Here is a 14677-nt window from a genome sequence, read left to right as displayed (position 1 = left end):
ACTCTAGATCCATTCCCTCACACTGGTCTTCTTCCAGGATTCTCTATTTCTTTGAAAAGGCACCACTCGCTTATCCTCTATTCCAACTCATCACCAATCCATCACCTGAAATCCATCTCTGGAATCCATCCAACTCTCTCTGTATCCACTGCCATCATAATTTTAGCTATCATCATCCCTCACCTGGACCACTTTGATAGCCTGCCAGTTGATCTCTTTGCCTAGGCTGCTGGCCCCCTACAACTAGTTCTTTTCACTGCAGCCAGAGTGAATGAGCTGTTTAAAATGCATTAAATCATATTCAGTCTCCCACAACTCCACATCTCCCCACACCATCCCCACCTGCGCCACCTGAAAAAAACCCTTAATGCCTTCCTGTAGTTTTGCATAAATACCAAAATCCTTAACCTAGGCTTCAGGACAATGCATGCCCTAGTCATAACACTTATAAAATATTTTCAGGAGCAAATTCCACTAAACAAAATTAACTCTTTGATCAATTTTTCTATAGAGCAGTTAAGCTAGTTTCATTTTTATGCTAATTTTTAACTAAAATAATTTTGTGAGGTCAATTCTTGTCCCTCTTAATTTTATATTGTGAATGTTCTTTGAAGACTTTTTTTTCCTTTCTTTCTTTTTCTTTTTCTTTCTGGCTATGCCAAGTGCTTGCGGGATCTCAGTTTCCTGACCAGGGATTGAACCCAGGCTGTGCCAGTGAAAGCCTGAAATCCTAACCACTAGGCCGCCAGGGAACTCCCTGAAGACCTTTGTTTTGACTGAGTTTCCTAGGTCAGATTTGCAGTTCTAAATTTTGTCAAGAAATTTTGATACATTCATAAATTTTTTTCACTTTAGCTGTGTTTGACTTTATAATGATTAGTTATTTCTATATAATCTGATGTTTCCTTGGTTAATTTGCACTAAAAATATTATCAAGAAAATATGATTCTTCATCTATATTTGACCTGTATGACTGTACCTATCCTTAGTTTTGTTTTCTGTTGTTTATTTCTATGTTATTTATTTACAGATCATTAGTATTTATTCTTTAACTAATGAGCTGTCCCCTTTACATAGTTCAGGATTGTTCTATTATCAAACTCCTTTACCACTCTCAAAATTCTTTCAATTCCTTAAGGGTATAAAGAACATTCTCAGCATCATAACATTTTGCTTTGTAAATATATATTCTTTTCTAAGCTTTTTCTTAATATTATACAATACTATAAAACCATATCTGCAACTTGCTTTTTTTTTTAATCTTAAATTATAGATTGGTTTGTCATGGCTTTAAGGACGCTTTTTAAAATGGGTACATCAGTTTATTTCTCTATTTAATGCATTTTCTAATACATCTGAGTTTCACCTGCTATAAGAAGGTAGGTGGCTGAAAACAGGGCAGATCAGCTATATTGCGATAAAGGGCTCTGCCACTTTTTTATAGGAAGAATGTTTATCAGAATTCCAGACTGTGTGCTGAAATAATAAACACTTGAAGATGTGCTGTATCTGCAACATTTGAAGCATCTTTTCCAATTTGGCACAAGATTTGCACCATAGAAATTCTTAGGTATTTCAGCCTACTTATTCCACTCCTAGAAATTTATCATAAGCCATTAATCTCAAAGAAAAGAAAAAAATGACTGTGTTTGTTTTTTATGTTTGAAATCATACATGCAATGGTAAAATTTTTAAACAACAATGTCATTAATTGAAAAGTTTAAGTTGTCCCTTCTATTCTCACTCCCCAGAAATAGTCATAGTTCCTTGTATATTATATCCTTCCAATTTTTTCTATGCATGTTTATATATCCTTTTTCTTTGCATACTATATATTATTTCAATAACTCTTGGATCTTTACATATCAGTGTAAAGATAAAACTACTAATAAAAAACTAAGGATTTCTAGACCCTACTAAGTGGTTTTGAATCTGAGTTCCGCCCTCATTTTTTGTGAGGTGAATTCATATGTATCCATATGGAAGTACCAAAACACATTCCCAGTAAGAATAATTTGTTCTATGAGTGCCATTGCTCAACTTCATTATTGTTGACCTAATATAATATCTGTGATCAAGGGAGTATGTAGATCATGCTATGGTTCTTTTTTTTTCTTGGCTGCACCTGGTCTTAGTTGCAGCACTCAGGATCTTCGTTGCAGCATGCAGACTTCTTAGTTGTGGCATGCATGCGGGATCTAGTTCCCCAACCAGGGATCGAACCTGAGCCCCCTGCATTGGAATCGTGGAGTCTTACCCACTGGACCACCAGGGAAGTCCCCATGCTATGGTTCTTCTCTAGCAGTTGGATCACTTAGAAATTGACAAATGGGTGCTGTTCATAAGTCAATCAAAATCGTAAAAATTTTGTCCATTTAAAAATAATAAATAAAAATACTTCTTTTAGTGACTCACAAAACCATTACAAAATTGTTTTTATAATGTAATTAGCATCAATCTATTATTTGCCTTGTAGCACCTGGAGTTTAACGAGAATGAATGATATTCATAGCTATTTTTGTTGAATAATAGTGTGAAAACTCATTTTTTAAAATTTCCTTTTGTTTTAAACAATTTAGATATAAAGTTTTAAGATTCCAACCGTTTGTCAGTTAAATCTAAGTAAGAAATAGGGGAAGATCAGATAAAAATTCTTAGTCATTTTGAGAAATAGATAGGAAGTGAAATCATACTATATTTTAGAGTATCTCTTTAAGTATATATGATTAGATAATGTAGTTAATTTGAGAACTTTGTCCAAGTTAATTTTAAAACCTACGTGACAGTATAAGAATTTACTACGGCATATGACATTACTGTACTAAAACTGGACACTTGGAAAAATATGTACTTCATAGAAGTCTATGTGTTACGTTGACATCTATGTCTTAAGAAGACAAACTGCCTAGAACATTTAATGCCTAATTTTAAAAATATAATTCCAAGACTGATAATTCAGCAACAGAATAATCAAAATATTCCTGTTTTCTTGTTTAATAGTGTTCGAACAACATGCAGTTATCAATCAGACAAATTAAAGGTAGTCAATTATGGAAACTTTTGGTTTTACAATATGATTTGAAATTCTTATTCAAGGAAGTGGTTTGCTCATTACCCCTTTCTTGAATCAACAACAGTCTCTTCTCTCCTGGATCATTTTCATCAATATATAGACAAACTTTAGTGTTTACTATCAAACAAACAAAATCTAATTTGAAACCATTTCCCCCTCCAGTCACTGCTGGTCTTTCTAGCATACCTTTCCAAAGAGAAGCTTATAGTTGCTATCTTCACATCCCAGCCCCTCCCCCATTCACTCTTTTTTTTTTTTTTTTTTTTAACATCTTTATTGGAGTATAATTGCTTTACGGTGGTGTGTCAGTTTCTGCTTTATAACAAAGTGAATCAGTTATACATATACATATATCTCCATATCTCTTCCCTCTTGCGTCTCCCTCCCTCCTCCCATTCACTCTTGTTTTAGAAATTGTGATGAAATTTACCATTTTAACTATTTTTATTTATATATTTTTTGGCCTCGCTGTGCGGCACCCTCAGCAGTGAAAGCACAGAGTCCTAACCTCTGGACCACCAGGGAAATTCCCCTTTAACTATTTTTAAATGTTTTGTTTAGTGGCATTAGGTATATTCACAATGTGCCACCATCATCACCATCCATTTCTAGAATTTTTTAATCTTCTCAAACTGAAATTCTATACTCATCAATCAATAATATCCCATTCCCCCCTCCTCCCAGCCCCTGGTAACCAACATTCTACTTTCTGTCTCTGAATTTGACTGCTCTAGGTAGCTCATGTAAGTGGAATAATACATTATTTGTCCTTTTGTGTCTAGCTTATTTCACTTAGCTTGATTTTTTCCAAGGTTCATCCGTGTTGTAGCATATGTCAACATTTCATTCCTTTTTAGGGCTGAAAAATACAACATTCTGTTTATCCATCTGTCGATGGACATTTGGGTTGTTTCCATCTTTTACCTATCGTGAATAATGCTGCTATGAACATTGATATATAAGTATCCGTTTGAGCTCCTGCTTTCAATTATTTTGAGTAGATATTTAGAAGTGGAATTGTTGCAGGGAAGAGAGTGGGGCACGAGAGGATGGTCACGTCCCAAGTCATATCCCTGGGACGGCCTCTGAGTGTGGGTTCTTGGCTTCCCACTAGAAAGAATTCAAGAGCAAGCCATAGTAAAGAGAAAGAAGGCTTATTCAGGGAGAAACACACTCCATAGACAGAGTGTGGGCCATCTCAGAAGGTGAGAGAGGCACCAGTGTATGAGGTTGTCAGTTTTTATAGGAGTGGGTAATTTCATAGGCTAATGAGTGGGAGGAATATTCTGGCTATTTTGGGGAAGGGGTGGGGATTTCCAGGAATTGGGCCACCACCCACTTTGACCTTTATGGTTGGCCTTGGAACTGTGTTGGCACCTGTGGTTGCGTCATTTACCTCGATGATGTGTTACAAAGAGTGTTATACTGAGGCTCAAGGTCTAGTGGAAGTCGACTCATCCTCCATCTTGGACCTAGCTGGTTCTAATCAGTTTATGTATCTTTAGGCTATGTCATTCTTTTAAAGGTTGTGCCCTGCCCCGTTCCTGTCTCAGAATGGCCAGATTGTATGGTAATTCTATGTTTACTTTTTTTTTTTTAATTAATTAATTTATTTTTATGGCTGTGTTGGGTCTTCGTTTCTGTGCGAGGGCTTTCTCTAGTTGTGGCAAGCGGGGGCCACTCCTCATCGCGGTGCGCAGGCCTCTGTCGCGGCCTCTCTTGTTGCGGAGCACAGGCTCCAGACGTGAAGCCTCAGTAATTGTGGCTCACGGGCCCAGCCGCTCTGCAGCATGTGGGATCTTCCCAGACCAGGGCTCGAACCCGTGTCCCCTGCATTGGCAGGCAGACTCTCAACCACTGCGCCACCAGGGAAGCCCTCTATGCTTACTTTTTGAGGAACTACCATACTGCTTTTCACAGTGGCTGCACCATTTTACATTTATACCATCAATGCACAAATGTTCCAATTTCTCCACGTCCTTGTCAACAGTTGTTACTTTCCATTTTTGGTTAATAGCCATCCTAAGGGCTGTAAAGTAGAATCTCACTGTAGTTTTGATTTGCATTTCCCTACTGATCTTTTCATGTACTTTTTTGCATATCTTTGGAGAAATGTCTATTCCAATCCTTTGCTCATCTTTTAATTGGGTTGTTTGTCTTTTTGTTGTTGAGTTGTAGAAGTTCTTTAAATATTCTGGATATTAATCCCTTAACAGATATATGATTTGTAAATATTTTCTCCCATTCTGTGGGTAGCCTTTTCTTTCTTGATACTGTCCTTTGATACCCCAAAGGTTTTTTTTGTTTTTGCTTTTATTTATTTATTTTTTTGGCGGCTCCGAGCGGCTTGTGGGAGCTCAGTTCTCCAAACAGGGATTGAACCAGGTCATGGCAGTGAAGGCATGGAGTCCTAACCACTAGGCCAGCAGGGAACTCCCCCCAAAATTTTTAAATGTAACAAAGTTCAACTTTTCTTTTGTTGCCTGTGCTTTTGGTGTCATATCCAAGAAATCATTGCCGAATCCAATGTCTTGAAGATTTTCCTATGTGCTTTTCTCTAAGAAAATTATATTTAGGTTTTTGATCCATTTTGAGTTAATTGTTTTATATATGGTGTAAAGTAAAGATCCAACTTCATTCTTTTGATTTGTATATACAGTTTTCCCAGTACCATTTGTTGAAAGATAGTCTTGGCACCCTGTCGAAAATCATTTGACCATATATTCAGGGTTTATTTCTGGGCTCTCTATTCTAGTCCCCTGTTCTATATGTCTGCTTTATTCCAGTATCTCACTGTTTTGATTGCCATAACTTTGCAGTAAAAAGTGTATTTTTATTTTTAAAAATATTTTATTGAAGTGTATTTTACATGAATTGAAACACAGAGGTTTTTTTTTTTTTGGCCCTGCTGCACAGCATTCAGGATCTTAGTTCCTCAACCAGGGATGGAACCTGCGCCCCCTGCAGTGGAAACGCGGAGTCTCAACCACTGGACCACCAGGGAAGTACTGGCTTTAATTTAAAAAAAATTTTTTTTAAAACTTTATTCTATGAATTTATTTATTTATTTATTTATTTATTTATGGCTGCATTGGGTCTTCGTTGCTATGTGTGGGCTTTCTCCAGTTGCGGCGAGCGGGGCCTACTCTTCGTTGTGTTACGCGGGCTTCTTATTGCGGTGGCTTCTCTTGTTGCGGAGCACAGGCTCTAGGCACGTGGGCTTCAGTAGTTGCGGTATGCAGGCTCAGTAGTTGTGGCGCACGGGCTTAGTTGCTGCGTGGCATATGGGATCTTCCCAAACCAGGGCTCGAACACATGTCCCCTGCATTGGCAGGTGGATTCTTAACCACTGCGCCACCAGGGAAGTCCTGGCTTTAATTTTTAAATTTTGGTTTTATTGCATGTTACAAGAGAGTGTTGTTTGTAATAGTTCTACTTTATGAAACATACTGGTTTTCCTTTGTGTCCTAATATATGGCTTTTGGAAATGTTCCAAAACATTATACTATATTATTAGAGCATAATGCTTTATATATATCCAAAAGATCTCTCTTAATGTGTCATTTAGCTTTTTGTTTTTTTTTTAAAGCTAGGATTTTTTTTTAAATTAATTAATTAATTATTTTTTTTTTTATGGCTGTGTTGGGTCTTCGTTTCCGTGCGAGGGCTTTCTCTAGTTGCGGCAAGTGTGGGCCACTCTTCATCGCGGTGCGCGGGCCTCTCATTATCGTGGCCTCTCTTGTTGCGGAGCACAAGCTCCAGACGCGCAGGCTCAGCAATTGTGGCTCACGGGCCCAGCCGCTCCGCGGCATGTGGGATCTTCCCAGACCAGGGCTCGAACCTGTGTCCCCTGCATTGGCAGGCAGATTCTCAACCACTGCACCACCAGGGAAGCCCTCATTTAGCTTTTTTTATATCTGTGCTATCTAATACAATAGGTACAGTCCTAGCTACATGTGGCTACTTAAATTAATATTTTAAATTTAAATGTAATTAAATAATTTAAAATTCAGTTCTTCAGTTATGATAGCCTCATTTTACATGCTTACAGCCAATGTGGCTAGTGACTATTCTTTTGGATAGAGTGCTTATAGTACCTTTCCTTCACTCTGGAAAGTTCTGTTGAACAGTGCTGTTGTATACTCCTAATTTTTGTTTTTAGGACCTCTTTGGTACTAACAGTGGTTTATAAAAGTCTCCTATTATTAGTGTGTTTCTAGCTACTTCTTGAATTTCCTATAGTTTCTGTTTTATATAGGTGGTTGCTTTGTCGATTGTTGCTTATATATCTTTATCATTTCTTTAAAAAGAATATATTTGGAGGACTATGGCAAAGATTTAACACCTGCTTAATCCCAGTAGTGGGTACATAGGTTCTTGTTATACTATTTTCTATATGTTTGAATTATCTCATAATTAAAAGAAGGAAGACATGAAAGCATATCACCATGAGATTTCAGGATACAAAGTTAAAAAGAAGATCTTAAAAGAGAAAAATACAAGTCAAGTACAAAAAAAACCCCCAAAAAACCCAAAAAAACAAAACTGGAACTAAAATGACATTAGAGTTCTTATTTGCAACTTTGAATGCTAAAAGAAGTGGAATAATGCTCAAAATTCTGATGGATATGTGTTCGGTCTAGAGGTCAATACTCCACCAAACTATCAATTAAAAGTGAGAAGAGAGGACTTCCCTGGTGGTGCTGTGGTTAAGAATCCATCTACCAATGCAGGGGACGTGGGTTCTATCCCTGGTCTGGGAAGATCCCACATGCTGCGGAGCAACTAAGCCCATGCGCCACAACTACTGAGCTGCGCTCTAGAGCCCGTGAGCCACTACTGAGCCCGAGTGCTGCAACTACTGAAGCCTGCAACCCTAAAGCCCGTGCTCCACCACAAGAGAAGCCACCGCAGTGAGAAGCCTGTGCACCGCAACAAAGAGTAACCCCCGCTCGAACAAAGACCCAACGCAGCCAAAAAATAGAAATAAAAATAAAAATGAGATGAGAATAAAGAAGTTTCAGATATGCAAGCTTCAAAACCTCCCATCACTGCTTTCTCAGAAAGCTGCCAAAGGGTGTGCTGCTTCCAAACTAGGAAGAAAAATAAGAAAAAGAAAATCAGAAGAACTAGCAAAAAGGGGATAAGAAGTCCTAATACTAGAGGAAAGAATTCTGGGAGAGAAATGGGAGAGGTAGGTCACCAAAGTTAAAAATGGAACTGATAAATTATTTGAAAATCTGGAAAAATTATAGCAATTGGGGGGAAAAGTGAGGTTTTAAGTACATAGGAAACAAAGAAAGCAATTAAGTACAAGAAAACAAAGTTATTCAAGAAAGGAATTATAGTAGAGAATTTCCTGGCAGTCCAGTGGTTAAGGACTCGGCACTTTCACTGTGGTGGCCCTGGTTCAATCCCTGGTCGGGAATCCCGCAAGCCATGCGGCGCCACCAAATATCACAATAAAGTGAGTCACGTGAATTTTTTTGTTTCCCAGTGTATATAAAAGTTATGTTTGCACTATACTGTAGTCTATTAAGTGTGCAATAGCATTATGTCTTTTAAAAGAGTACATAAAGTAAAAAATATTTTATTGCTAAAAAATGCTAACCATCATCTGAGCCTTCAGTGAGTCGTAATCTTTCTGCTGTTGGAGGTCTTGCCTTAATGTTGATGGTTGTTGACTGATCAGGGTGGTGGATGCTAAAGGCTGAGGTGGGCGTGGCCATTTCTTAAAATAAGACAACCATGAAGTTGCCGCATTAACTGACTGCTTCCTTTCACAAACAGTTTCTTTGTAGCATGCAGTGCTGTTTGATAGCATTTTACCCCAGTAGAACTTCTTTCAAAATTGGAATCAATCCTCTTATTAAACCCTACCACTGCTTTACCAACTGAGTTTATGTGATATTCTAAATCCTTTGCTGTTATTTCAACAATCTTCATGGCGTCTTCACCAGGAGTAGATTCCATCTCATGAAACCACTTTCTTTGCTCATCCATAAGAAGCAATTCCTGGACTTTCCTGGTGGTCCGGTGGTTAAGACTCTGCGCTCCCAATGCAGGGGACATGGGTTCAATCCCAGGTCGGTGAAGATCCCCGCATGCCTTGTGGTGCGGCGGAAAAAAAAAAAAAAGTAACTCCTTATCCATTCAGGTTTTATCATGAGATTGAAGCAATTCAGTCACATCTTCAGGCTCCACTTCTAATTCCAGTTCTCTTGCTATTCTATCATATCTGAAGTTCCTTCCTCCACTGAAGTCTTGAACACTTGAAAGACATCCATGAGGGTTGGAATCAACTTCTTCCAAATTCCTGTTAATGTTGATATTTTGACCTCTTCCCATGAATCACAAATTATCTTAATGGCATCTAGAATGGCGAATCCTTTCCAGAAGGTTTTCAATTGACTTTGCCTAGATCCATCAGATAAATCACTATCTATGGCAGCTATAGCCTTACAAAAGCTATTTCTTAAATAATAAGACTGAAAGTTGAAATGACTCCTTGATTCTTGGACTGCAGAATGGATGTTGTATTAGCAGGCATGAAAACAACAGTCTCATTGTACATCCTCATCAGATCTCTTGGGTGACCAGGTGCATTGTCAGTGAGAATAATATTTTGAAGGGAATCTTTTTTTCTGAGCAGTAGGTCTCAACAGTGGGTTTAAAATATTCAGTAAGCCATGTTATAAACAGATGTGCTGTCACCCAGGCTTTGTTTTTCCATTTATAACACACAGGCAGAGTAGATTTAGCATTATTCTTAAGGGCCCTAGGATTTTTTGAATGGTAAACGAGCATTGGCTTCAACTTAAAGTCACCAGCTGCATGAGCCCCTAACAACAGAGTAAGCCTGTCCTTTGAAGCTTTGCAGCCAGGCATTGACTTCTTCCCTCTAGCTATAAAAGTCCTAGATGGCATCTTATTCCAATAGAAGAGTGTTTCATTTACATTGAAAATCTGCTGTTTAATGAAGCCACCTGCATTAATTATCTTAGCTAGGTCATCTGGATAAATTGCTGCAGCTTCTGCATGAGCACTCACTGCTTCCCCTTGCACTTTTATGTTTTGAAGATAGCTTCTTTCCTTAAATCTCATGAACCAATTTCTGCTAGTTTCAAACTTTTCTTTTGCAGCTTCCTCACCTCTCTCAGTCTCATAGAATTGAAGAGTCAGGGGCTTGCTCTGAATTGGGTTTTGGCTTAAGGGAATGTTGTAGTTGGTTTGGTCTTCTATCCAGACCACCAAGACTTTCTCCATATCAGCAATAAGACTGTTTCAATTTCTTATCACTTGTGTGTTCACTGGAGTTGCACTTTTAGTTTCTTTCAAGAACTTTTCCTTTGAATTCACAAGTTGGCTAACTGCTGCAAGAGGCGTAGCTCTATTCTCTGGAGGAATTTGTTCCCGGAAGTGTCATGATTACTTTCTGATATGAAAAAAAACCCCTGAAGACCTGGCAGGTGTCAGGACACAGAGCAAATTACCAGACCAGCTGCTTAGAATCTTCATCCATTTTGGAGATACCAAAGAGTGAATTAAAGACATGACCCTAAAGTAGAAATAAGAGCAAACCCCAGATAGTCCTGTCTGTACAGTTCTGCAAGTGACAGCAAACCTATCTCCTCTCAAGTAGATTTTATTACTCAAAAGGGCTTCCCAATGCATCTCTCAGATTACCAATTTATTTTCTGCCACTTTACAGCCTAAGACACATTGGTACAAAATGACATCTAGAAGGAAGACTATGAAATAATAAATGTACAAACATATTTATATTTCCAAGTAGAAAATATATTCACGTTCCATGTTATCATTGTGTATCAACTAGCCAATTGGTGTTTTGTAGAGGAGTTGCAGGTTGGGGAATTAGTTCTGGACCAAATGCTTAGCAGGTGACGCTGTTGGTGTAGGATTACAGTTGAGCTTGAGTAAAAACGCAGACCAGGATCAGTGATTGCCTTTTGCCTGAGTGTAAGGACTTAAAGTCAGTTGTTATCTACAGGGCAAGGGAAGTGGGTCAAAGGTCTATGAGTTGGTGACAAGTGTCTCTAAAACATACAATAGCAAAGGCATCTATTTTAGTGACTGACATGGATGGAAAAATCTTGAGGAGTAACTGCTCTAGAAGTGAAAGCAAAATTTTCTAAAGAAATGCTTTAACTTTTCAAAGAGCCAATATATCTGCATTTTTAAAAGCAATTTCATGTGGTTAAGAAGGGAAGATGTGGAACTTCCCTGGTGGTCCAGTGGTAAAGAATCCGCCTTCCAATGCAGGGGACATGGGTTCGATCCCTGGTCAGGGAACTAGGATTCCTCATGCTACAGGGCAGGTAAGCCCAAGCGCCTCAACTAGAGAGTCTGCGTGCTGCAACTAAGACCCGACGCAGCCAAAAATAAATTAAATAAATAAATAATAAATTAAAAAAAAAAAGAAGGGAAGATGTAATCTTTATGGTTGAAGAAAATAAAGCAAAAGGGGTAGCATTTCTTCCTTGCTCATACTTGTGTGTGGTTTATGTTTAAGGTTTACAGAAGCTTTGCTGCATGTAAGTGCATAAATGCACCCTCAGCTCATTCTGTTCTAATACACATCTACCCTTAACAATATAGAAGCAAAAGGGACACAGGCCCTCTTGGCTACTTTAATATCTCTTGGGTGCTGATAACACCCAGAAATCAGGAATTCTTTTCCAAAATCTATGTTGATTTAATGACTTTACATCCTTTCCTGCAGCAGCTATTCCTCTTCCTTGAGTCCTTTAAAGCACATGGTTTTTTTTTTCTTAACATCTTTATTGGAGTATAATTGCTTTACAATGGTGTGTTAGTTTCTGCTTTATAACAAAGTGAATCAGCTATACATAAACATATATCCCCATATCTCCTCCCTCTTGCGTCTCCCTCCCATTCTCCCTATCCCACCCCTCTAGGTGGTCACAAAGCACCGAGCTGATCTCCCTGTGCTATGCAGCTGCTTCCCACTAGCTATCTATTTTACATTTGGAAGTGTATATATGTCCATGCCATTCTCTCACTTCGTCCCAGCTTACCCTTCCCCCTCCCTGTGTCCTCAAGTCCATTCTCTACGTCTGCGTCTTTATTCCTCTCCTGCCCCTAGGTTCTTCAGAACCTTTTTTTTTTTTTTAAGATTCCATATATATGTGTTAGCATATGGTATTTGTTTTTCTCTTTCTGACTTACTTCACTCTGTATGACAGACTCCAAGTCCATCCACCTTACTACAAATAACTCAATTTTGTTTCTTTTTATGGCTGAGTAATATTCCATTGTATATATGTGCCACATCTTCTTTATCCATGCATCTGTCGGTGGACCCTTAGGTTGCTTCCATGTCCTGGCTATTGTGAATAGAGCTGCAATGAACATTGTGGTACATGACTCTTTTTGAATTATGGTTTTCTCAGGGTATATGCCCAGTAGTGGGATTGCTGGGTCGTATGGTAGTTCTATTTTTAGTTTTTTAAGGAACCTCCCTACTGTTCTCCATAGTGGCTGTATCAATTTCAACAGTGCAAGAGGGTTCCCTTTTCTCCACAACCTCTCCACCATTTACTGTTTGTAGATTTTTTGATGATGGCCATTCTGATTGGTGTGAGGTGATACCTCATTGTGGTTTTGATTTGCATTTCTCTAATGATTAGTGATGCTGAGCATCCTTTCATGTGTTTGTTGGCAATCTGTATATCTTCTTTGGAGAAATGTCTATTTAGGTCTTCTGCCCATTTTTGGATTGGGTTGTTTGTTTTTTTGATATTGAGCTGCATGAACTGCTTGTATATTTTGGAAATTAATCCTTTGTCAGTTGCTTCGTTTGCAAATATTTTCTCCCATTCTGAGGGTTGACTTTTCGTCTTGTTTATGTTTTCCTTTGCTGAAGCACATGGTTCTTAAACCTGGCTGCACATCAGAATTGCCCGGGGAGCTTGGGTACCTCAAGGCAACTAAATCTGTTATCTTTGGGGTGAGGTCTGAGCATTCTTACCTAGTTTTTAAAACTCCCCCAGGTGATTTTTTTTTAATTTTTTTATTTTTTTAAATTTATTATTTTGGCTGTGCCGGGTCTTAGTCGCAGCATGTGGTATCTTTGTTTGCGGCATGTTTTTAGTTGCAGCATGCGGACTTAGTTGTGGTATGCATGTGGGATCTAGTTCCCTGACCAGGGATCCAACCCGGGCCCCCTGCATTGGGAGCACGGAGTCTTACCCACTGGACCACTAGGGAACTCCCCACCAGGTGATTCTAATGTGCAGCCAAGGCCTGAGATCCAATTAGAGCCATGGCTCTTAGGTTCTTAAAGTGTAACCCTTTGGATAACAGCATCAGTGTCCTAGGAAACTTGTTAGAAATACAAATTCCCCAGCCCTGTCCCAGACTCACTGGATCAGAAACTCTGGGCACTGGGGCCCAGAAATCTTTTTAACAAGGCTCCAGGTGATTCCTATGCAGGCTAAAATTTGAGAACCACTGACCTTAGAAGGGTGTTTTTCAAAACATAATGTGTATTTGAACCATCTGGAGATCTTATTCAAATGCAGATTCTGACTCAGTAAGTTTGGGATGACACCTGAGATTCTGAGTTTCTGACAAGCTCCCAGAGGATGCTGCAAATCTACCGACCACACTTAGAGCAGTAAAGTGGTACGTACTTGATGTAGGTACTTTATCCAGGTACTGTATATAGGAAAACTTTTACCCCAGCTACTTTATACACAGATTAAACTTTTTACAGTTGTTTATACAGTTTTTCTTAATTAACACAATCTGGTGAATCTGCCTATTAGCTCTTTCAGTCCTGAGGAAAATCCTTGGGTTTTTGGTCCAACATTTTCTAGTTAAAACTGTTTTCAAAGTCTTTCACACAGTCATTGGTTTCTTAGGATTCTGCCTATAACAGCATTCCTAGAATTAGGTTACTCTGCTCCTGCAAAATGGTCAAAATGTACCTCTTTTCCCGTTGTCTGATCTGCCGTAATCTTTCTTTTATTTCCAAACTGAGTTTCTACAGCAGCCTCTGCTCAGGACCCCCATTCCCAGTCCTATAGTTCTTATCTCTAGATTTTAATTGTTTGCAGTACATTTACTAGTGTAAATGTAATAATATCTAATAGTGAGTTACACAACATTTAGATTGGTCCATCAGAATGCTGGTTTCCCTGACATCACACATATTTTGGGGGGAAATTTGGCTCTTGTTGTAGATACTGAATACTGTTTTGCTAGAGACTCCTTTGCTTATATTTGCCTTACGTTGTTTGGGTCATAATATTACTAAGAAGGAACACACACTTAGTTCAAGTTTGGCTATATTAATCAAATGTGACACGGGGGGCTTCCCTGGTGGCGCAGTGGTTGAGAATCTGCCTGCTAATGCAGGGGTCATGGGTTCGAGCCCTGGTCTGGGAAGATCCCACATGCCACGGAGCAACTGGGCCCGTGAGCCACAACCACTGAGCCTGCGCGCCTGGAGCCTGTGCTCCGCAACAAGAGAGGCCGCGACAGTGCGAGGCCCGCGCACCGCGATGAAGAGTGGCCCCCGCTTGCCACAACTAGAGAAAGCCCTCACACAGAAACGAA

Source organism: Balaenoptera physalus (genome assembly GCF_965194825.1).
Source record: "Balaenoptera physalus genome assembly, chromosome: 5".
Lineage (NCBI taxonomy): Eukaryota > Metazoa > Chordata > Mammalia > Artiodactyla > Balaenopteridae > Balaenoptera > Balaenoptera physalus.
The sequence above is the reverse complement of the archived record's forward strand: the minus strand, read 5'-3'. Positions refer to the sequence as shown.